Genomic DNA, 17787 nt, shown 5'->3' on the forward strand with positions numbered 1-17787 from the left:
CCTCCGCCTCCCGAGTTCAAGTGATTCTCAAACCTCGGCCTCCCAAGCAGCTGGGATTACAGGCGCCTGTCACCATGCCTGGCTAATTTTTGTATTGTTAGTAGAGATGGGGTTTCTCCATGTTGGCTAGGCTGGTCTTGAACTCCTGATCTCAGGAGATTTGCCCGCTTCAGCCTCCCAAAGTGCTGGAATTACAAGCATGAGCCACCGCGCCCTGCCCTTTTTCGTGTTTTATAAAGCAGAAAACAAGATCCTGGTGTTTGTGGTCTCGGGAGAAGATGCCATGGCCCTTAGGCCAGCCCTCGCCTGGGCTGTGTGAAGAAGGCACGGATCTGCTGTGCCACTGCTTGTCCAAACACCTGCTGCAGTTCCCAAATGGAAGCATTACTCAGTTGCTGGATGCTTGGGAACTTCTGTAGCAGAAGGGGAGCTTTAACTTTTCCATCTTCTGGGATCTGCTGCACAGTTCAAAGGAGCGATGGCTCAGACAGCAGCAGGGCCTATTTCTTCCCGAGAAGAGGGTTCTTGCTGGGCTCTTTGATTTGCTCTTGAACCAACTGGATGATGAGGCAGGACGCTGCCATCTGGCTGGCCATTGGAAGCAGCACCATTCCAAGATCCAGCACAGTAAACTCCTGTAAGGCTGGGAAGTATTGTTCCCTCACCCGGTTTTTTTCAACAATTCCTTGAACATTACTGGGATTTCTAACCCAAACAAGCCTCTTTCAGTAGCCATTTCCTGCCACCAAATCAGCTTTGGTGACATAAAGAACACAGCATCTTGCATCTCCTGCGCCAGCTGTGACCCGTGCCATTTCTCATTGGCCAGAACATGCCCCAAAGGCACGTGCACGGGGCCCATGCCATCAGGGGGTTCCTTTCCGTGGGTGATCTCCACCTGCGGCCGCGCCACTTCCACGTTCACTCTTCTCGGTTAATTTTTAAATAAATTCAGCATCTGGTTTGAGTTGGTGTTTGAAAATAAATAAATTAATTAACTAATTAAAATTAAATATATTCAGCAGTCTTCTAGTAAATGTTAAACAACTGTATCACTGTCTCTTAAAAAAAAAAAAAAAAGTCCTAATTTATAGTGTTTGCCAACCTCCATGGTGTAAATATTCCCACCATGGATAATTACAGGCTACCAATGTGATGTTGCAGAACATGGAGTTGGGAAGAGATACCCACAATCAGCTCTCCTGAGCTACACCAGCTGGCTTAAGCACACCTCTGATTTTACACATTTGTATCTGCATTCTGGTATGTGAAGTCTGTGGGTTTGTCTTTTAGACAAAAATTCTGCTGGCCAGGCTGGAGTACACTGGTATGATCATTACTCACTGTGTCCTCGAATTCCCCAGCTCAAGGGATCCTCCTGCCTCAGCCTCCAAAGTAGCTAGGATTATAGGCACATGCTACCATGCTCGGTTAATTTTTTAACTTTTTTGTAAAGATGGGGCCTCGCTATGTTGCCCAGGCTGGTTGTGAACTGCTGGCCTAAAGCGATCCTCCCACTTCGATTTCCCAAAGCAGGAGGGAGCCGCTGCGCCTGGCCTGTTTTTACTGTCTGTTGTTTCTATTTGCTTCCACACGTGTGGTGCTTCTTTGTCTGTGTATGTGATTTTTTTTTTAACCGTGAGCTATTAATTTCCTTAGAATTTTATTGCAGGTAATCTTTGAATCCTGGAATAAAGTTAAATTCCATTACGGAGGAATTGACTCTACCTCTGCTAATCTTTAACCACCCTACTTCCAATTTATAACATCTTTAGATTATTATTATTTTTACTAGATAAGCAGCATGAATTCAGCTCACAAACCTGAGTGAGGATCCCTCTGTGATGACAAATTCTCAGATAAAATATTTTTCTTCTCCTACATTCAACCCTAAGACTGGGACAGGTAAGTTTCAAAGTGGTTTCTCTGGCAGGGTTTAGCTCTCACTCCTTCTTACAGTGACAGTATACTCCTTTAGGGTTCTGCTGTAGCAGAAATCTACCATTAAATCCTCACCTGTGGCTGGGTGCAGTGGCTCACACCTGTAATCCCAGCACTTTGGGAGGCCGAGGCGGGCAGATTGCTTGAGCCCAGGAGATCGAGACCAGTCTGGGTAACATGGCAAAACCCTGTCTCTACAAAAAATACAAAAAAATTAGCCAGGCTTGGTGGTGCCTGTGGTCCCAGCTACTTGGGAGGTTGAGGTAGGAGGATCACTTGAGCCCAGGAGGCTGAGGCTGCAGCAAGGCATGAATGCACTGCTGCACTCCAGCCTGGGTGATAGAGTGAGATCCAGTCTCAAAAAAAAGAAAAACAAAAGCAAAACAAAAATTCTCACCTTAGGTATCCTAGTACACGCTACAGCCTGCAAAGCAGAAAGCTCGGGTTCTATAGAACTTGACAGGAACCTTTAGGAAAAAAATACTTTTAGTGGGTGCTCACCAGCAACCTTGACTTCATGCCATCTGGGGGATCTGAGGAGCCTTATCTTTGTGCCAGACCAGCAATGTGTTTTATTTTTATGTATTTATTTATACATTTTTTGGCACAGAGTCTTGCTGTGTTGCCCAGGCTGGAGTGCAGTGGTGCAATCTCAGCTCACTGCAACCTCAGACTCCCTGGTTCAGGCAGTTCTCCTGCCTTAGCTGGTACTACAGGTGTGCACCACCACACCCAGTTAATTTTTTTTTTTTTTGTATTTTCACTATAGGTGGGGTTTTGCTATGTTGGCCTGGCTGTTCTCGAACTCTTGGCCTCAAGTGATCTGCCTGCTTTGGCCCCTCACAGTGCTGGATTACAGGCATGAGCCACCATGTCCGGCCTCGCCATGTGTTTTAAAATGCTTTTGTTTTTGTTTTGAGACAGAGTCTTGCTCTGTTGCCCAGGCTTGGGTGCAGTGATGTGATCATAGCTCACTGCAGCCTCCAACACCTGGGCTCAAGCAATCCTCTCACCTTGGCCTCCCAACGTACTGGGATTACAGGCATGAGCCCCTGCACCTGGCCTAAAAAGATGTTTTAAAGTATTTTATCCAGCAGTTTAGTTGTTTCAGTGGGCAGAGCCATGAAAGTATCTAGTCCTCCACAGTGACAGAACGAGAAGTCCATTAACTTTATTTAATCGACGTTAAGGTGCATGAAATTTACCACACTATTTTCTCAGTCCTTTCCCTCCCTGAGCACTCTGTTGTCCCTCACACTCTAAAAGGCATAATTTCTAGTAGCTGAGATAGCTGCTATGGTTGCCATACGTCCTTCTGGAACTGTTTATCATAAACATGTATTTAATAAAAGCACTTCTTGGCCTGGTACAGTGGCTCATGCCTGTAATCCCAGCACTTTGGGAGGCTGAGGCAGGTGGATCACCTGAGCTTAGGAGTTCGAGACCAGTCTGGCCAACATGGTGAAACCCTGTCTCTACTAAAAATACAAAAAAGTAGCTGGGTGTGGTGGCGGGCACCTGTAATCCCAGCTACTCAGGAGGCTGAGGCAGGAGAATCCCTTAAACCTGGGAGTTGGAGGTTGCAGTGAGCCAAGATCGTGCCATTGCACTCCAGCCTGGGCCACAAGAGTGAAACTCTGTTTCAAATTTTAAAAAAAGAAGCACTTCGTACATAAAGATAAAGTCAATGACTATGATGTGTCTTCTGTCCTTCCACACATGCTCCAAACAAACCCACTGGCTCTGAACTCAAAACCTGCTTATCTGCCTTTGTTCCCTGAGTCAGTAAATGATATTCCTTCCTGCCAGCTGCTGGGACAGCCAGGCCGGAGACCTGGTGTCATCTTCTCCCTTTACCAGGACCTCCCACACCATGCAGTCTGTTCCCAGGTCACTTGGCGATGTGTTCTTGGCATTCTGGAGTCTCTTGTTCACCTCATCCTTCACCCTCAACAGCCTAAATTATCATCTGTAATTTTTGTTTTGTTTTGTTTTGTTTTGAGATGAAGTCTCACTCTGTCGCCCAGGCTGGAGTGCAGTGGTGCAGTCTCAGCTCACTGCAACCTCTGTCTCTCGCGTTCAAGAGATTCTCCTGCTTCAGCCTCCCGAGTAGCTGAGATTACAGACGTGTGCCACCAAACCCAGCTAATTTTTGTATTTTTAGTAGAGACAGGGTTTCACCATGTTGTCCATGCTGGTCTCAAACTCCTTACGTCAGGTGATCCACCCCCCTCGGCCTCCCAAAGTGCTGGGATTACAGATGTGAACCACCGCACCTGGCCTATCATCTGTAATATAAATCCTTTTCATCACTTCTCATCTGAACCTGGCTCCCTACGTGGCCTTAATCTAATAGTGCATGACTTCACAGTTAGTCCTCCCAGCAAGCCTATGTGCTAGGTATAATCATCATTCCCATTTTACAGATGAAGAAGCTGAGGCTAATCAAGCTTAAGTGAGGGTCCCAGGCTCGTCAGTGGTGGAGCCTGACTCCACACACTGTCTCATCTAGGGTCTCTATTTTAACCACCACTGTCTAAAGTTTGGCTGGGCACGGTGGCTCACACCTGTAATCCCAGCACCTTGAGAGGCCAAGGTGGGCAGGTCACTTGAGGTCAGAAGTTTGAGACCAGCCTGGCCTAACATGGCGAAACCCCATCTCTATTGACAATACAAAAATTAGCTGGGTGTGGTGGGGTGTGCCTGTAGTCCCAGCTACTCAGGAGGCTGAGGTACGAGAATTGCTTGAACCTGGGAGGTGGAGGTTGTAGTGAGCCAAGATGACACCATTGCACTCTAGCCTGAGAGACAAAGTAAGACTCTGTCTCAAAAAAAAAAAAAAAAAAAAAAAAAAAAAGTTTGTTTTCCTGCCTTCAGCATCATCCTACGTGGCAGCTACAAGGATCTTTCTAAATTGCACCACTGGTCATGTCCCTCCTTAGTGCAAAACCCTCCAGCAGCACTTCCCACTGCCTTGGGATGAAGCGTCATTTCTTCAGGAAGGCTCTTCACCTGCACAGCCTCATCCCCTATCACAGGAACTTGTCCTACTGCATTCCATTCACTCTGCTTGCAACCTCACCACAGCCCACACATGGCACCAGACAGGAAGTCATGTTCTCCCATCCTTCTCAGACTCTGACACACTATTTTCTAACTGCACACATTTCCCCTTCATTTTCCCTTGGTGAACTCCTACACATCCTTCAATACCCAGCCCAAATGTTACTTAGTGGAAGGCCTGCCTCACCTTCCCCAGGCAGAACTGGTTATTGTGTCCTTTGCCCTATAATACCTTGGCAGGAGATTTTTGATCTTTGAGGATCATCAGTGACAGAGAAAGTCAGGTAAAAGCAAATCTAGTCAGAATGGGACTAAAATTTCTTAGTAAATATTGAGAGGAAAAAAGGATTTGATTGAGACTCTACCTTAAAAATGAAACTAAGTGAAATTAAAATTTATGGACATTATTCTGACTTTAGCTAATGAAATTATAATTGTAATACTGTACTAATTTTTAGAATGAACAGAGCATAAGCCAGGGCTGATGTATATTTTTTTTCTTTTAGGCATAATTTTCTAATAAAAGGTTTGTTGGAACGCATGATATGACATCCTTTTCTGCAAATTTCATGCCATAATCACACAGAAAGGAAGTCCTTTTTGCAAAAACGTTAGAAAGTACCACCAGTTTCCCAATGGGTCTTTAGTCTTTTCATAATGAAATTATCGTTTTAAGCACCTGTCCAGTCTTTCTGTCAATTTCCTCTTCCTCAGTTGCTTCTTACTGGATGCTCATTTGTTGATATCTTTGTGGGTGCTTTGAATAGCTCTCCAACATCATTTACATCGACTTTAGGAAATTCTGTAACTTGGCAAGGATGGCAGTTACATTTTGCAAATGATCACACACAGTCAGAGACAGACTGACTGAAAGAGGGTGTTGATATGATGGGTAGATCCAGACTAGGGTTCAAAAAGAAAGGTTCTGCTAGTCTGGAGTCTAGTTAATTCTATTGGACTGATGTCAGTTTCCTGGTGCTGATAATGCACTGTAGTTATGGGAGCTGTTACGATTGGGAAGAGCTGGGTGAAAGGTACCCAATACCACTTAACACTCTTTTTGCAAGGTTACCTGAATCTATAATTATTTCAAAACAAAAAGTTTAAAATATTATCAAAATTACTCACAGTCAAGAAGGGTCTAAGGAAATGTGGAAATGAAATGCATGAGAGCTAAATCTGAAAATTAAACTTACTCATGACCAGATACTTTATCAAAACATTCTTGTAGGCCAGGTATGGTGGCTTATGCCTGTAATCCCAGCACTTTGGGAGGCTGAGGTGGGCAGATCATGAGGTCAGGAGTTCTAGATCAGCCTGTCCAACCTGGAGAAACCCTGTCTCTAGTAAAAATACAAAAAATTAGCCAGGCATGGTGGCAGGTGCCTATAATCCCAGCTACTCGGGAGGCCAAGGCAGAAGAATTGCTTGAACCCTAGAGGCAGAGGTTGCAATGAGCTGAGATCACACCACTGAATTCCAATCTGAGCAACAAGAGAGAAACTGCAACTCAAAAATAAATAAGTAAATAAATAAATAATATGTTCTTGTAATGATGACTTTTGCTTTCCTGGGCAATTTTACTAATGGACGAAGGGTGGGAGCCAGATAATGAATACTTAGGTTTTCACTAAGTCCTTTGATTATAATTGTACCTTTGCCCCTTGGGACTGTGAGCTCCTTAATGGGTGGGAATGGGTCTTATTGATCTTCATGTTCCCAATGCCAATCATAGAGGCTGGCATTAGATTTAAGCCCCTGGTAATGAACGAATGAATGAATGCAGCCTCTAATTTGGTTTTGGCATCGTTAAGCCCTGAGAGGAACAGTGCTTATGGCTTTCCTCTAATGGTGGCTATGGTTTGGGTTTCCGTGGTAAGAACAGTTGCTACAGGTTATGGGAACCCTGCTGGAAGGCTTTACTTGCTATGATTCTGCCTTCTCTTAGCAGATGGTATTTGTCCACCTACCTTTCCTACCCACCCCTCCACCCACCCCTGAATCAGTGAGGAGGGCTTGGGGAATTTCAGAGGTGGTATGTTTGGGAAAACCCAGTTTTGAATGAAGTCACCTCCATGGGCACCTGGAAGGTGATCTGTAGATAAGAATTAACTCTTCCCATAGTGGCTGGGCATGGTGGCTCATGCCTGTAATCCCAGAACTTTGGGAGGCCGAGGTGGGTGGATCACCTGAGGTTAGGAGTTCAAGACCAGGCTGGCCAACATGGTGAAACCCCGTCTCTACTAAAAATACAAAAAATTAGCCAGGTGTGGTGGCACGTGCCTGTAATCCCAGCTACTCAGGAGGCCGAGGCAGGAGAATTGCTTGAATTTAGGAGGCGGAAGCTGCGGTGAGCTGAGATCATGCCATTGCACTCCAGGCTGGGCAACAGAATGTGAATCTGTCTCAAAAAACAAACAAACAAACAAACGAAAAACCGAATCACCTCTTCCCCATGCTGCTCAGCCTCAGATTCTAGGAGGGGGTTTCGGAGTTGGCTTTGTTCCCCTGGAAAAGAACAATTCCATCTTTAAAGTGAGAATATCATCCCTATACTGTCCTTGCCTCCTTTCTTCTCCCTGAAACTGATAAGAAATAAATCCACCTGTCCATACATAGTCTCTCTTTCTAGAGTCAATCTAGGGAAATCTTTAAACATCATTCTCTAATAATACTGTTATGCAACTTGACTCTCAAATGTTCCATGTAATGTATTTTGAACCCCCTTCTATATCAGTGCATGCGAATCAGCTTCATTCCTTTGCTTGTCTTGTTTGTTTACTTGCTTCATTCCTTTTAATGGTTCTACAATATTGCACAGAATGAATATATCGTTGTTTATTTAACCAAGTGTTTTTAATGATGGGCATTGATGTTCATCTGGTGTGTCACAAACTATGTTGCAATGGTCATATACATTTGACTTCCTAGCTGTTGACAGCTATTGCCAACTTGCTCACTGCTATGGTTTGGATATGGTGTGTTTGTCTTCACCAGAACTCACGTTGAAATTTGACCTCCAATATGGTGGTGTTGAAGAGTGCGGCCTAGTGGGACGTGTTTGGGTCATGGGGATGGATCTCTCACGAATGGCTTGGTGCTAGTGTTGCAGTCATGAGTGGGCTCTGGTGATACTGGATTAATTCTCGTGGGAATGAATTAGTTCCTTTAAGAGTGGGTTGTTATAAAACCAGGACACCTTTGGGTTTTGCCTCTTTGCATGTGTCTGTTTCCCGTTTGACCTCCTCTGCCATATGATGCAGCATGAAAGCCGTTGCCAGAAGCTATGTCATGCCCTTGAACTTCCCAGCCTGCAGAACCACAAGCTAAATAAACTTCTTTTCTTTGTAAATTACCCAGCCTCGGGTATTCTGGGTTTAATTCTCATGGGGGAATGGGTTAGTTCCTTTGAGAGTGAGTTGTTATAAAGCCAAGACACCTTTGGGTTTTGCCTCTTTGCATTTGTCTGTTTCCCACTTGACCTTTTCTGACATGATATGACGCAGCACGAAAGCCCTTACCAGAAGCTAGTGCCATGTCCTTGAACTTCCCAGCCTGCAGAACCACAGGCTAAATAAACTTCTTTTCTTTGTAAATTACCCAATCTTGGGTACTCTGTTAGAGCAGCACAAAGCAGGCTAACACATCCACCCAAAAGGTTGCACCTGCTTTCACACTCCCAGTGATAGCATGTGACCATGAAGCCAAGTCTCTTGAAATAAAAAAGAAATCACATTAGCAATGAGCATGATGCTCAGCATACCAAGGAATAACGAACCTCACTTTATAGGGAGTTTTCTTAGCTATATTTTGTTTTACTTTCAGTCTCCTAGCAACTTTGTCTGGATCAGGAAACTGATGACTGGCCTGGCTACTATAATCACTACTCATTCTACAAACATTTCGGGTCAAGCCTGTGCAGGATACCGTGTAGAGGGTGGGCCAGGGTGCTAGAGACGACCTACAGGCAGCTCTCTGGGGGATTCAGTTCCCGCACATCCTCCTCCAGGCCAGCTCCAGTTTTTTGCTCCCTTTAGAGCCAAACTCTTTGAAAGCATTATCTATACTCCTCTGTCTGGGATTTTCTTTTCTTTTCTTTTTTTCTTTCTTTCTTTCTCTCCTTCTCTCTTTCTCTTTCTTTCTGTTTCTTTCTCTCTCTCCTTTCTTTTCTTTTTTCTGAGACAGTGTCTTGCTCTGTTGCTCAGGCTGGAGTACAATGGCACAATCATGGCTCACTGTAACCTTGACCTCCCAGGCTCCATCAATCCTCCCACTTCAGTCTCCCAGGTAACTGGGACCACAGGTGTGTGCAACCACACCTGGTTATTTTTATTTTTCAGAGATTAGGTTTTCCTATGTTGCTCAGGCTGGTCTTAAACTCTTGTGTTGAAGTGATTCTTCTGCCTCAGCCTCCCAAAATGCTGGGATTACAGGCATGAGCCACTGTGCTCAGCCCCATTCTCTGTTATACCTCCTCCAATCAGGCTTTTATTCCTACCTCTCTCCCAAATAGCTCTTGTTAAGGTTGCGATTGCCACATCTAACATGAACAACCATCAGCATTTGCCACAGTCTATCACTCCCTCCTTGAAACACTTTTCCAACTTGGGATTGCTTCACCTCCTGTATTTCCCCCTCATCACCTCTGCCCCTAAAGTTAGAGCACCCCAAAGCTGCTTGATCATCAACCTCTTCTCCCTTTCTTTCTTTCTTTCTTTCTTTCTTTCTCTCTCTCTCTTTCTTTCTCTTTCTTTCTTTCTTTTTTTTTTTTTTTTGAGACGGAGTTTCACTCTTATTACCCAGGCTGGAGTGCAATGGCGCGATCTCGGCTCACCGCAATCTCCGCCTCCTGGGTTCAGGCAATTCTCCTGCCTCAGCCTCCTGAGTAGCTGGGATTACAGGCATGCACCACCGTGCCCAGCTAATTTTTTGTATTTTTAGTAGAGACGGGGTTTCACCATGTTGACCAGGATGGTCTCGATCTCTTGACCTCGTGATCCGCCCGCCTCGGCCTCCCAAAGTGCTGGGATTACAGGCGTGAGCCACCGCACCCGGCCCTTCTTTCTTTTTTTTTGAGACAGTTTCACTCTTATCACTCAGGCTGGAGTGCAATGGCACGATCTCGGCTCACCACAACCTCTGCCTCCCTGGTTTAAGTGATTCTCCTGCCTCAGCCTCCTGAGTAGCTGGGATTACAAGCGTGTGCCACCACGCCTGGCAAATTTTTTTTGTATTTTTAGTAGAGACAGGGTTTATCCATGTTGATCAGGCTGGTCTGCAGTGGCTTAGTCTCTGCTCACTGCAAACTCTGCCTCCCAGTTCAAGTGATTCTCCTGTGTCAACCTCCCGAGTAGCTGGGATTATAGGAGTGTGCCACCACGCCTGGTTAATTTTTGTATTTTTAGTAGAGATGGGATTTCACCATGTTGGCCAGGCTGGTCTCAAACTCCTGGGCTTAAGCAATCCTCTCACCTAGGCTTCCCGAAGTGCTGGGATTACAGGCCTGAGCCACCATGCCCGGCCCTCCTCTTCTCATTTCTAGTCACATTCACTTCTTGGGCAATCCATCCAGCCCCATGTCTTTAAATGCCATCTGTATGCCCTTGATTTACACATGTCATCACTGCTCCAGACCCCTTCCAGGAACTCAATAATCCTAATCCACTTCGCAACCTGACTTCATATCTGCTTCTTCCAGGAAGGCGTCTCAGATTAATCCACCCACTGTTCACCAGTTCTGTATTCTCTTTGGCCCCAGCATTTGCAGTTGCTGACAACGTTGAAGCTTCGCAGTAAGCTTGACATCTTGCAAGAGTTTTCACAGATCAAATAGCACAGATTGTGGAGCCTCTCAAAAACTGTGTGACCTTGAGCAAGTTAGTTGACTTCTCTAAGCCTATAATGTGTGAAATGGAAGTAGAAATAAACTCCTACCTCTTAGGATTTCTGTGGGGCCTAAAGGAGACATGTCTATGAAACACCTGTGTCCCATACATAGTAAGTGTCCACTATATATTTGTATTTATTACTATTTTGTTTTAGAGACAGGTTCTCACTCTGTCCCCCAGGCTGGAGTGCAGTAGTGAAATCTCAGCTTACTGCAGCCTCTGCCTCCTGGACTCAAGTGATCCTCCCACCTCAGCCTCCCAAGTAGCTGGGACTACAGGCACATGCCACCACGCCTGGATAATTTTTGCATTTTTGGTACAGGTGGGGTCTTGCTATGTTGTCTGGTCTGGTCTCAAACCCCTCGCTCAAGGGATCCACCCGCCTCAGCCTCCCAAAATACCGGGATTACAGGTGTGAGCCACTGCGCCTGGCCAATTTATTACTATGATTACCTGGAAATGACCTGGCAAAGTAGACACTTCCATCTCCACTTGATTATGAGGACCCCAAAGCACACAAGAATGGAGCAATTTGTGTAGCTCGCAGCAACCAGCAGGAACACAAGCCACATTTCCTGCCTTTCTCTTCTGCTTTCCCACATCTTTTAGAGATTCCATTTCTGATATTCACTTTACACTCAGCAGCATTCATCTCGCATGTGAACTTTGAATCATTCTTCGATTTTTTGTTTCACCCAACAACGACAATACTCTGCCTCCCAGGCCTTTGTGAATTTCTGCAAGCACGCTCATGTAGAATTTCACACTTGAATCGCCTAGCAACCCCGTAACGTGAGTAAGGCACATCCCACAATGTAGACAGGCACATCCTCATTTTGCAGACAGGAAAACTGAGACTCAGAGTGGCAAAGTCACTTGTTCATGATCTGACAACACAAAATGGCAAAAACCATAGTTAGAATTCAAGGGCCAACCAGTGTTCACCTTCCAGCCTACCACAAACTCACATGCCTTCTCTTTCCCCCTCTCTCCTACAACCAAAAGATTCTGCATCCAGCAGGCACTCAATAAATGCTTATAGGAAGCTGCTCCCTCCAGAGAGGGTAACAATGCATACCATGATCATCTGCAGATCCCAAGGAAGATCCAAGAAATGTGAGCGGAGTGAGCGGCTGCCGTAGGCTGACTCAGCTCTAGAAATTCTGTCCCCAACTCAGGCATCATCTCAGGGGTCTTTCTAAGTATTCAAAGTATTTGAAAAACAAGTTGGTTGTTTTTTTCATGGAACTTCCTCCCAAGAGGGAGAAACCACAGGGGTAAGTTCTCTTTTCCAAGTAAATACATTAATCTGCTTCTCCAAATTTGAACTGTGCAGCAGACAGAGATTCCCCAAACTCCTACAAAGCTGGAGTCCACCCATCTGGGAACCAGCTTCATCCATTGCCCACCACTCTTCAATCCACAAACCTGTTGCTAAAAGCCTACAAACTGCCATTCTGTGTGTGTGTGTGTGTGTGTGTGTGTGTGTGTGTGTGTGTCAGGGGGAGGGGGTAGACAAGTGTGATGGACATGCAAAATGAACTATTTTTATTTATTTATTTTTTAGGTAAAGGGTCTCACTCTGTCATCCAGGCTAGGGTGCAGTGGTGTGATTATAGCTCACTGCAGTTTTGAACTCCTGGGCTCAAACAGTCCTTCCACTTCCCAAGTAGCTGGGACTGCAGGCGTGTACCACCACATCCAGCTCTTTTTTTTTTTTTTTTGTCTCACTCTGTCACCCAGACTGGAGTGCAGTAGTGCGATCTTGGCTCACTGCAACCTCCACCTCCCAGGTTCAAGCGATTCTCCTGCCTCAGCCTCCCGAGTAGCTGGAATTACAGGTGCCTGCCACCATGCCCGGCTAATTTTTGAATGTTGTGTAGAGACGGGGTTTCACCATGTTGGCCAGGTTGGTCTCAAACTCCTGATCTCAGGTGACCCACCCGCCTTGGCCTCCCAAAGTGCTGGGATTACAGGCGTGAGCCACCATGCCCAACCACCCAGCTAATTTTTAAAATGTTTTGTAAAGGGTCTTGTTATGTTGCCCAGGTTCAACATGAATTATTCTGAATGTGAAGGGACATGCCTTCACAGGGGGCGTTAGGGGCTGAATTGAGCCCCCTCTCCCTATTCACATAGTGAAGTCCTAAAACCTAGCGCCTCAGAAAGTGACTATTTGGAGACAAACTCTTCAAGGAGGATATCAGGTTAAAATGAGGTCATTAGTGGGGACTCTAATCCAAAATGACTGATCGCGGGAGGAGATTAGAACAGAGGCACGTACAGAGGGGAGAAGGTGCGAGGACACAGGGAGAAGACGGTCGTAAGAAAGGCCCAGGAGAAACCAGCTCTGCTGATACCTTCATCTCAGGCTCCAGCACCCAGACTTGTGAGGAAGCACATTTCTAATTTTTAAAAAACTTAATTTTAAAATAGAGATGGGGGCTAGGTGCACTGGCTCACGCCTATAATCCCAGCACTCTGGGAGGCCAAGGCAGGCGGATTGCCTGAGGTCAGGAGTTCGAGAGCAGTCTGGTCAACATGGCAAAAACCCATCTCTACCAAAAATAGAAAAATTAACTGGGCATGGTGGCACGCACCTGTAATCCCAGCTACTTGGGAGCCTGCGGCAGGAGAATCTCTTGAACCTGGGAGGTGGAGGCTGCAGTGAGCCAAGATTGTGTCACTGCACTCCAGTTTGGGCAAGAGAGTGAGACTCTGCCTCAAAAAAAAAAAAAAAATAGAGATGGAGGTCTTGCTATGTTGCCCAGGCCAATCTTGAACTCCTGGCCTCAAGCAACCCTCCTGCCTCAGCCCCTGAAAGTACTGAATTACAGGCGTGAGCACTGCGCCCAGCCAGAAAATGCATTCCCATTGTTGAAGCCACGCAGTCCATAGTACTTTAATACAGCAGCCTGCGCAGACATATGCAAAGGGAATGTTCTTTTGCATCATGGACTGTGTCCATTGATAGACACAATCATCTCCACTCCTCCTTATCACCTTGCACATACCTGCTTTACTCATCGACACTGCCTCACTTCTCCTGATGGTGTGTGGGTTTATACGTAAGAGGCTACTGTGGAGAGGCTAAGAACTACTTTCGACCTTTCACCCCACGTGACTGCCAAGCCCGTTATCATCAGTGTGCCTCCCCATCCATTCATCCAAACAAGATGTTTAAAGAACCACCATTCATCTACTGCTTCGTATTCTTCCGTTCCAGGAAAATTTCTGGCTTTATTTCTGTGATGCCTTCTTCCCTTCTGTCTTCTCACTTCTCTTTTTAGAGAATCCCTAAACTCTTTGAGTCAGTTGTCTGGATACTCATTCACAGAGGCCCCACCTGTCTTGTGAACCTACCCAGGCTCTCTCTTGCCCTATATAGAAAGCAAATGATGGAAAAAATGAAGGCAGGTAGAATGCAGTGAGTTAAATTGTGTCCCTAAAAAAGCTTTATCTGTGGCCAGGTACAGTGACTCACGCCCGTAATCCCAGCACTTTAGGAGGCTGAGGTGGATGTATTACTTGGGGTTAGGAGTTCGAGACCAGCCTGGCCCACAGAGTGAAACCCTATCTCTACTAAAATACAAAATACTAAAATATAAAAGTACAAAAATTAACTGGGCATGGTGACGCATACCTGTAATCACAGCTACCGAGGGTGAGGCAGAAGAATCGCTTGAACCTGAGTGGCAGAGGTTGCAGTAAGCCAAGATCACACCACTGCTCTCCAGCCTGGGAGACAGAGCAAGACTCCATCTCCAAAAATAAAAATAAAAAAATATGTCTGTGATGGCCAGGTACAGTGGCTCATGCCTGTAATCCCAGCACTTTGAGAGGTGAAGGCGGGAGCATGGCTGGAGCCCAGGAGTTCAAGACCCACCTGGGCAACATAAGGAGACCTCATCTCTACCAAAAAAAAAAAAAAAAAAGATATGTTCAAAGTCCTAACTCTCCATATATGAGCAAACTTAAGTAGAAACAGGATCTTTGCAGATTTCATTAAGTTAAGGATCTCAGGATGAGATCATCCTTGATTTAGGTTTGACACAGGTCAAAACCCAATGACTTATGTCCCTATAAAAAAGGCAGAGGGAGATTTGAGACACAGGAGAGGAGGAGGCCACGTGAAGGTGGAGGCAGAGATGCCCAGGTGTGGTGGCTCACACCTGTAGCCCCAGCACTTTGGGAGGCCAAGGTGAGAGGATCGGTTGAGTCCAGGAGTTCAAGACCAGCCTGGGCAACACAGGGAGACCTTGTCCCTACAAAAAAGTTCTAATAATTAGCAGATATAGTGGTGCACGTCTGTAGTCTCAGCTACTCTGGAGGCTGAGGTGGGAGGATTGCTTGAGCCTGAGAGGTTGAGGCTGCAGTGAGCTATGATTGTGCCACTACACTTCAGCATGGGTGACAGAGAGATCCTGCTTCAAAAACATAACAAGTCTCCAGCATTTTTTGGGAAAATTGGGTTTGATTCATGCTGGTCCCTCTTTCCTGTTGCAATGGTTTTACTGAATGACATCTTCCTCAGTGCATTAGCTAGTGGTGGGCTTTGTTTATCTTTGATGGACAGAGCCAGAGGTATAAAAACAGCATGCTCCGCCAAGCGTGGCTTTGGGAGGCCAAAGTGGGTGGATCGCGAAATCAGGATATCGAGACCATCCTGGCCAACACGGTGAAACCCAGTCTCTACTAAAAATACAAAATTCAGATGGATGTGTCGGCACATGCCTGTAATCCAAGCTACTCAGGAGAATGAGGCAGGAGAATCACTTGAACCTGGGAGGTAGAGATTGCAGTGAGCCAAGATCACGCCACTGCCCTCCAGACTGGCAACAGAGCTAGACTCCGTCTCAAAGCAAACACAAAAACCAGCATGCTCATTCTCCTCCACCCTCCAATTTCCTGTCTGGGCCCAGCACTGGCCAATGGGAGCCCATGGTGGTGAGCGCCACAGCTGCCTGCTGATTGGGGTTCGTATGGTTAACACCTGCGCAGATGGGGAAGGAAAGAGGAGAGGGGAGCCCCTCTGGAGACAACAGAGGCTAGCCAGCACACCCTGCTTCCTGGAGGCTTCTCGTGGAATCAGCAACAGTTTTGTCATGGTTGTACCTTAAAACATTCCAGGCCGGGTGCAGTGGCTGATGCTGTAACTGCCTGTAATCCTAGCACTTTGGGAGGCTGAGGCGGGTGGATTGCCTGAGCTCAGGAGTTCGAGACTAGCCTGAACCACAGAGTGAAACCCTCTCTCTACTGAAATACAAAAATGTAGCCAGGTGTAGCAGCGTGTGCCTGTAGTCCTAGTTACTCAGGAGGCTGAGGCAGGGAATTGCTAGAGCCCGGGAGGCAGAGGTTGTGGTGAGCCGAGATCGTACCACAATCTGTTGCATTCCAGCCTGGGCGACAGAGCGAAACTCCATCCCTAAAGCAAAAAAAAATTCCAAGGCTGGATGTGATGGCTCGTGCCTATAATCCCAGCACTTTAGGAGGCTGAGGTGGGTGGATCACTTGAGCCCAGGAGTTTGAGACCACCCTGAGAAACTCAGCAAAACCCCATCTCTACAAAAAATACACAAATTAGCGGATGTGGTGGTGCAACCCCTAGTCCTGGCTACTCATGGGAATGAGAAGTGGAAGGATCGCTTGAGCCCAGGAGGTCAAGGCTGCAGTGAGCCAAGATTGCGCCACGGCACTCCAGCCTGGGCGACAGAGCGAGACCTTGTTTCCAAATTAAAAAAAAATTCTGAAAAGGCCCCACTTCTGGGCAATGTGCTCTGAACTTCCAGCTTAGCTTTCAGGACACATCTAAGACACAGGGGCTCTCCAGGTGGGTTCTGATGTCACAAAGAGACACGGAGGTTGCAGTGAGCTGAGATGGCCCCATTGTACTCCAACCTGGGCAACAAGAGTAAAATTCCATGTCAAAAAAAGAAAAAAAAAAGAGTGTACAAGTCAATGGCATGTGTACTACTATATCACGACCTTGCCTGATGGCCACACGGCCCATATGATGGCTCTGAAGGCCTCATTTGTGTCTGTCCTGTGCCTGAATCCCAGCCAAGGGAAGCAGCCGTCTAGTCCCAAGGCCTGGCTTTCGGTTTCAGGCTGCCTGTGGTCACGCCAAAATCAAGGACTCTAGAAAACGTTTCTCTGGTTCTGCAACCTCTGGAAACCCCCTAAAACTCCCAGCAGGTGGGAAGGTGCAAGGGGTTCCAAGGAGGAAGCCCCACAGGCCCCAGCCCCCATGCCTCGCTGGGGTGCCTCCCTCCTTCTAGGATCTGGGAGTAAGGTTTCTTTTCTGATGTCCTCCCCTGGCCCTCCTGCCTCCTTCCACAAGGCATGTAAACAGGAAAAAGGGTTCCTGGGAGGTGAGGCGGAGGTGGGCTTCCTGCTTCCTGGTTAGGCCCACTGTCACAAATGGAAAGAAATGCAGAAATGATGGGAACAGACCAGGAGATGGGGAAAGATGTCCTCTGAACCTCGAGGGCTGATAGGGCCCCTGTCTGGAAATGGTGTGGAGCTGGCTGGGAACAGTAGGCTGCCACCCCTCACCTGGGATGGAGAATACTCATTTATTACGTTATTTATTTTTAGAGACAGTGTCACTTTGTTGCTCAGGCTGGAGTGTAGTGGCATAATCATAGCTCACTACAGCCTCAAACTCCTGGGCTCAAGTGAGCCTCCCATTTCAGCCTCCCAAGTAGCTGGGACTACAGACATGCGCCACCAAGCCCAACTAATTTTTTAAAATTTTTTGTAAAGATGAGATCTCACTATGTTGCCCAGGCTGGTTTCAAACTCCTGGGCTTGGGCAATCTTCCCACTTTGGCCTCCCAACGTGCCGGGATTACAGGTATGAAGCATCGTGCCTCACCTGGAGAATATTTAAAAT

The 17787-nt window shown here is 46.5% G+C and overlaps 1 pseudogene; it reads right to left on the reverse strand.

The window, feature by feature from the left end:
• Positions 1–290: 290 nt before the first annotated feature.
• On the reverse strand, positions 291–874 carry LOC105717842 (Fanconi anemia core complex-associated protein 24-like; annotated as a pseudogene).
• Positions 875–17787: the final 16913 nt, after the last annotated feature.

The sequence above is a fragment of the Aotus nancymaae genome, unplaced genomic scaffold (genome assembly GCF_030222135.1).
Source record: "Aotus nancymaae isolate 86718 unplaced genomic scaffold, 86718_ANA_hifiasm-v0.15.2.pri h1tg000049l, whole genome shotgun sequence".
In the NCBI taxonomy this organism is placed as follows: domain Eukaryota; kingdom Metazoa; phylum Chordata; class Mammalia; order Primates; family Aotidae; genus Aotus; species Aotus nancymaae.